Source organism: Pinus tabuliformis, chromosome 5_2, assembly GCF_031772625.1.
Source record: "Pinus tabuliformis cultivar Carrire ecotype Pingquan chromosome 5_2, CPIR1, whole genome shotgun sequence".
Classification (NCBI taxonomy): Eukaryota; Viridiplantae; Streptophyta; class Pinopsida; order Pinales; family Pinaceae; genus Pinus; species Pinus tabuliformis.
Genome location: NC_142306.1, coordinates 604,413,123 through 604,420,959, shown reverse-complemented (window position 1 = coordinate 604,420,959; position 7,837 = coordinate 604,413,123). Strand labels below are relative to the sequence as shown.

The 7,837-nt window shown below is 38.6% G+C and overlaps 1 pseudogene; it reads left to right on the top strand.

The window, feature by feature from the left end:
- The first annotated feature begins 880 nt into the window (after positions 1-880).
- LOC149160452 (L-type lectin-domain containing receptor kinase IV.2 pseudogene) lies at positions 881-2,828 on the top strand (annotated as a pseudogene).
- The last annotated feature ends 5,009 nt before the right edge of the window (positions 2,829-7,837 follow it).

The following is a 7,837-nucleotide window of genomic DNA, read 5'->3' as shown; positions in this document are numbered from 1 at the left end:
ACCAAATTTTGATAAAGTAGATCTCAAGTCAGGCTCCTCTACCACATTATAAAAAATATATTAGGCAGTACACTTTATTATTAACTCGTATTATATAACTGTGAGAATTATCTATGTGATAGCAGAATCATTTACAGGAGACAACTTGGAAATTGATGCGATATATTCGCTTCTCTTCGGGCTTCCAATGTAACATCACCCATAATTTCGCTATCATTTACTTTAATGCGATGTATTAGCTTCACTTAACTTTCTAGATCGATATACCCGTAATACCATAGTCATATATTTCGACCAAAATTATTACTTCTTAATTTATTATCTTATATATTAAATTTTGATAATATTTATCGAAATGAGAAGGTTGAATTGCATAATATATATAAATAACATTTTGGATGTTGGATTAAAAAAAAAATAATAAAAAATCGCAATCTCACATTAAAATAAACGCTGATTATGAAGATATAAGTCATAATTTCGCTGTCCGATTCGATAATGTTGAATAGTCAATTCATTATTAATGGTGTTCTTGTGGTTTAGGCTGCTTGATCGAGGAGGTATGGACAAGCAATGAATATGAATGACAGGGACATCACAAGCAAGGAACTCGGAGAGGGGTTGGTATGGTGATTAGTCGTCGTCCCGATACGAATTTATCGGAGGACTTCGGCCAATGGAGAACGGTCCTCTAGAAAAGCCATGTATTAGGATCCAAGTTCCAACAACCAGATATTTCAACATCCGTGGCCTTATTCCATAGAGAACATTACCTCCCAATCGGTCAGTAATGATTCCATGGCGCAGACTGCATGTTCTAGCGTTCAGCTACATCGTCATAACACTTTTACCTGCACGGGCCGTGGGCGAGGATCATCGACATACCAGTTTCGTGCTCAACGGATTCAAAGGAACCAACTTCATTTTCGAGGGGGATGCTTCGCTCATCCGCTCCGGATCCGTGCTCACCCTTACAGATCACACTCATTTCAGACTCGGCCGCGCGCTGTATCCAATTGCCGTGCAGATGAAAAGCAACGAGACGCTTTCCTCCTTCAGCACTACCTTCGTTTTCTGCATGGTGCGTCCCCACTCTGACGCAGGCGGGGATGGAATGGCTTTCATCGTCACGCCGGCAGGCAGATCTCCAGTGGAAGCTGTGTCATCTGAATATCTGGGCTTGCTGAACGTCACCAGCAACACGCAGCCATACAATCACTTGTTGGCAGTGGAGTTCGATACAATCCAGAATGCGGAATTTGATGACCCCAACGACAACCACGTGGGCGTGGACATCAACAGCCTCACCTCGGTGGAGACTAAGCCTGCTGGCTATTGGAATGGGGAGAAATTCCATGGATTGAACCTCAAGAGCGGACGCAACATACAGGCCTGGATTGATTACGACCATCTTCAAAGCCTGCTCAATGTTACCTTAACGTTGGCCGGTTCGTCTAGACCGCAGAAGCCCCTCATATCTCAGAAAATCGATATACAGAATGTGCTGGAAGAAAAGATGTTCGTTGGTTTTTCAGCGGCTACAGGGAATTTCGGCGAAGATCATTTAGTTCTCGCGTGGAGCTTCACCACAGAAGGCACAGCGCCTCCCCTCGATATTTCGCGTCTCCCTTCTTTTGCTAACCTGTATTCCAAGCGTCGCAGTCGAGTATTTATAGTCGGCGTTACAGTAGCCACTCTAGTCTTCTGCTTGCTGGTCGTTGCGGCCGTGTTTCTCAGAAAAGGCAAGTACAAGGAAACGATCGAAGAATGGGAGCGGGAGTTCTGGCCCCATAGATTCGCTTACAAGGAACTCAGCATCGCCACGAACAGGTTCCGCGACGGAAACGTATTGGGCAGCGGGGGTTTCGGTAAGGTTTACAGCGGTATTCTCCCTGGCAGCAACCAGGAAATCGCAGTGAAATGTATAACGAAGGAGTTCACAGAGGGGATGAAGGGCTTCGTGGCAGAGATCTCGACAATGGGGCGCATGCAACACCGAAACCTGGTTCAACTCCGGGGATGGTGCAGGAGGAACAAGCAGCTCTTCATCGTTTACGACTACATGCCCAATGGCAGCCTGGATAAACTCATATTCGGGAACCCGTCGACGGTCCTGCCGTGGCCACGGCGTTACGCGATCCTGAAGGACGTGGCATTGGGATTGCTGTATCTGCACGAGGAATGGGAGAAGAGGGTTATCCACAGAGACATCAAGTCCAGCAACGTGCTGCTGGATTCGGAGTTCAACGGGCGGCTGGGTGACTTCGGCCTTGCCCGGCTTTATGATCATAGTGAGAACCCGGGGACGACTATTGTTATGGGAACGCTGGGGTACATAGCGCCGGAACTCGTACAAACGGGGAAGGCCACGCCCAGCTCGGACGTTTTCAGCTTTGGGGCTCTGCTGTTGGAAGTGGCATGCGGGAGGAGGCCCGTGGATATGTTGAAGGACGCCGAACAAACGATTTTGGTGGAGTGGGCGTGGGAGCTGTACATGGAAGGAAGTCTGTTGGAGGCAGCGGATCCAAAACTTGTAAAGGGAGGATATGATGTGGGCGAGATGGAGAAGGTGCTGAAATTGGGGTTGCTGTGTTCTCACCCAGAGCCGGTGAGCCGGCCGGGAATGCGCCATGTCTGCCAAATACTAGAAGGCGAAGCTCCTCTTCCGGAAATCTGCAAGTCTTCATTAAACGTAAGTATTATAAGTGGTTGCTCCCGAAGGAACCCAACAAATGATAAGTCTGTGGAGGAAACGTCGACCAGAAGCCTGTCAGATTGAAGGTTCAATTCGGCTTCCGATAATTCTGTATCGTGCTAGCACGGTCATGTGACTAACATTAGTGAGGGAGCATTAAATGCAATATTGGTGACGAAGCAGTTTTGTACGTCACACTGCATATCCTAATATATATATATATATATTACTTAGTTTTCCCCTTCGAAATGCTTATCGATCACCAGGCTTTTGTGGGAGCAATAGTTCACAAGGCAATAATAAAATTTTCGAAGGTGCTTTGTCATTGATAATCTTGTGAAGTCGTGAAGGGGAATTTTCTGTAAAATAACCAGAATGCTTTTAGTCCATATTCCTATATTGGAATAGGCTTTCCAGATTTTTAATTTTGTTTTAGAAAATATAGGTTGGGATTTCCATTTCTGGAATACTCTTCATTCGGGTTGAAATTTCTCTCAAACCCTAATATTGTATTTTGGTTATTATAAAATTAATTAATTACATATAATTAATAATGTCTCTTCGTTTCATTCCTCGGCTCTTCATTTCATTATTCGCCCCTCAGATTGACCATTCATTCTGCCGTGGCCTTCTTGCATTTGAATATTACGAATGAGCTCATCCTGCATTTGAATCCGACCTGCAGTCTGACCTCCTTCTGGTTGGTTTCTAATTCTATTTCAGAGCAGGGATATCCCTGGTAGCTGTCAATACTCGGGCTGTGATTAAATATACGATATTTGGGACTTTGGCTGCGAACTAACTGGCAATTGTTGTCGAATTCAAGTTAAGGATTTCAAATGTCTGTGCTGCCCGAGACACTTTTCTCATAAGTTAATCTTTCATGTGGTTACAACTGCAGGGAATGCGATATTCCATGTTTGTCCACAAGATTTATGAAATAGAATATAACATATAACTAATTTTTTTAAACGATGGTTAAAACAAACAGATTGAATGAACCAATATAATTGATGGCAATGGTTAACGAGCCTGCCATAGGGCATTAAATGTCCGATTTATGAAATAGAATATAACATATAACTAATTTTTTTAAACGATGGTTAAAACAAACAGATTGAATGAACCAATACAATTGATGGCAATGGCTAACGAGCCTGCCATAGGGCATTAAATGTCCGTTTTAGCTGCAAGCTCGATAGTCATATAACACACGGGCACATGGTGACTTCCCGAATATTCCGTCCCCACTTTGTGTTATACGAGCTTGCAGCTAAGCAAGCATTTAATACCCTATGGCAAGCTCGTTAGCCCTTGCCTACAATTGATCGCTGGTACTAAGATTAGGGGATTAGGGGATCAGAAGGCCCTCTTGTCCTCTCTGTTTTGGACTAAAGATGGTAGGCGAACGAAGTCTGCTTCGAATCTTCAGTTCCAATATATGGTGTCACGAATCCCCCAAACCAGTTGATGCATTCGAAATAACTTGGCATATTCAATGATGGTTAAATTGGTAATTTGATGATACTAAAATTAGTATAAATTTATTTTAAACATGGATTTAACATGTTTGAATATTGATCAATTTTTTTATTAAAAAGACTATTTTTTAATGTAATAGGGATAACAAAATTTAAATTTAGAAATAGATTTCTGACACTTATATGTACTAAAAAGAGAGCCCATAATACTTTTTCTGGGAATTAGCCCCTCTCATTCAATATATATATATATATATATATATATATATATATATATATAATCATGTGAAATTTATGATTTAAATTTGTAACTTCAAAAAGTTTTATCACCTAAATTTTAAATAAAAAATATTTAAAGATATACCTAAAATTAAAATGTAAAAATAGTACCATTATTTGAAATATTTGAACCATTAAAAATAATTATTTTTAATTGCATTATATAACATATTCATAATTTTTTTAAACCATATATACTATATATAGTTAACATTGAATTTTTTACCTAAAACAGTGAGTGAAATATTTTATTTATAAATCATAGTGTCTATAATGGAATTTTTTTTTATTAATATCTTTAAATAAATGTTAATACTATCTACATACTAAAATATTTTATTTATAACCTATATTAAACTTTTTTATTATTAATACTTTTTTTTTGGCAAGTTTGGTAGGACTACATTTTCATCATGTCCAATTTCTCACCCTAAACTTGTGGTTTGGTGAGACTTTATTTCCACAACCATTGCCAACTGAACTACCCCAACCAATTTCTCACCCCAAGTTTCTGGTTTGGTGAGACTTCATTTCAACGACCATTGCAGACTGAACTACCCCAACGAATTTCTCACCCCAAACTTCTGGTTTGGTGAGACTTTATTTCCATGACCATTGCCAAAAGTTAACATTATTGATAATATTTTAATTGACACATATTAATTTTAAATTAAAAAAAAGTTGTGAATTACACATCTCCTTTTAATATTTTAATAAAGAAATAATTGAACATTTTTACTTTCAATTACTTTTTCTTTTACGGATTGAATTTTATATATATATGAAAAATATATTAAAATAAATTAATTGAGATTGATATTCAAATGATTTATTCAAGTTTTGTATTGAAATATTTTTTAAAAATATAAAAATTATATAGTTTTAACTCTCAAAAGAGAAAATATAAGAGTGTTTTTTTATGTTGAAGTGAGAGTAAAAGAATTTTACCTCTCCTTCATGGGTTGTAATATCAGCTAACCTTAATATCAGCTAACCTAGTAGAGTGAGATAATTACAATGTTCCACCAAGACTCCGCTATGGGGAGAGGCAGGTGCGCACAAGGGCCTGTGGGAGTACCCTCAAATTTTAGGGAAATTTCAGGGGGTGCGGGGAGACATGAGGTATATATATATATATAATTCAAGTTCATATTCATTGTTCAGTGTTCAATAATGAAAGCATAAAAATATTAAATAGACAATTGAATCATTGATCCATCATCATCATTTATTTTGACACATACATCATTCATATGACATACTCATGTCTTATTATTGAATTATTCATACATACCATGAGATTTGATTAAAAAAAAATTAAAAATCAATAATGAAATATTCAAATACATTGATCCATATCATTCATCATTCAATGATTCATCATTCTACAATCTACATTGATTTAAAAATTAAATTCATCATTCATCATTCTCGAATCTAAATTGAAAGCAAAACATACTAGTATATTTTCAAAGTTTGAACACTAAATTTATATAACTCAAATTTTCAAACTCAAAAATAGTTAAGAGTGAAGAGTCAAGTCATCAATATCTAGTGTCACAACTCAAAAGTTAACACTGAAAAGTAAAAATGGATAATGAGCACCGAAAATAAAATGATAAATCAGCATCAAGGACTCAATCTCAATGATTGGTCCTCTACATCCATTGGCTGCATAAAGTCATTCAGACCATCAATGGGAATGTCAGTATCTGAGTAAGAGTCACTCTCTTGAGTAACCAATGAAACTCCAACCAAACCATGTCACAGCTCATCTAGTCCATCCTCCTCATCTATCTGTTCACTATCCTCTCGATCCACATCCCATCACGTTGTCGGTCCCTTCCGATACTCTGGTGTCTACCTATTTGCAAGATGTAGAGAATTGTGCACTGCAACTAGCTTCTTTGCTCTCCTAGAGGAAAATCTATTCCTCTTGATAGAGTGGATGAAGCTATATGTAGACCAATTCCTCTCTGCTGCAGAGGAACTAGCAATCTGAGACAATAAGTGAATATTAATTTGTTGGATCTCTAGAACATCATCCCCATGCATTGTCCACCAACCAATGGGGTTAGTTTGGCCTAAATCATTGCGATCTTCCCTTGCATCATGCTTGTTTAAGGGACCACTGAGACTTTCAAATTGCATCCACTATCTCCTAATTGTCCTCCCTTCTTCTGAACTATACATCTTTGTAATGGCAGCTCGAAATCCCTTTTTGACCTCTGGATCTTCAATGGGAAGATTTCTACCAGTCTTTGCCACATACCACTTTGGGTTGAGTGCATATGCTGCCATGTGCAAAGGTGTATTCACTCGATCCCACCTACGCTATATAATAAGTCGAATTTGGGTCATATAGAACTCTAAGGAAGGATCTTTCTCACGAATGGCCACTCTTACTTGATCAAACATACTATCAAAAGTATCATATATTTCTCCAAGAGTAGGAGAATCTGTGTCAGTGTAGCGAATGGCCTCAACTACAGGATGTAAAAGTGACACCAAATAACCACAATCTGTCCACCAATCATTATCCAATATCTGAATCCTGATTTTTTTTCCTTCCTCTGTCTTGGATTCTGTCCATCTGTTCCAATATGGAGTCAAAACCATGGCCTGCAATGCTGACTTCACCTCCAACATCCTCTCTAATAAAAGAAAATAACCAGCATATCTTGTATCAGTAGGTTAGAGGAAGTCCTTTCTCGCATGAGACCTGTACATGGCTAAAGAGGTATGGTGATTGAAAATAAACATGTGCACATTTCTTGCAGTTGTCACCAAGTTAGATACCCACTCAATTTTGTCAATGTCTTTCAATGCATTATTAAGCACATGAACACAACAAGGGGTCCAGAAAATATGCTTGTATTTACTTTGAATCATTAATCATGCTAATCTACACACTGCTGTTGCATCTGTCACAACCTGTACAACATTTGTAGATCCAACCTCCTCTATAGCATCACAAAAAAGTTCATATTGGAAAGTTGCATCTTTGCGCTTTCCAGAATAATCAATAGCTATAAGAAAGAAAGGCCCCTCTCGGCAAGTAACTATGATGTTGATAAGTGGACGTTTGGCAATGTCTGTCCACCCATCCATAACGATAGAACAACCTTCCCTCACCCATGTCTGCCTCAGATTTTCCTTTTTTACATTAATATTGGCCACTTGCCTTTATAATATCACTGTCCTCAACTTATGCTCACTTGGGGGCACATATGAGGGTCCTACTGCTGCAATTGACTTGACCATCTCCTTGAGTAAGGAGAATGACTAACATGGAAAGGAATGCTATTGGCAAAAAGAAATTTTCCAATGGCATCATCAGTTTCATTACGGTTCAACTTACCATACATCCCTGTAAGAGTTG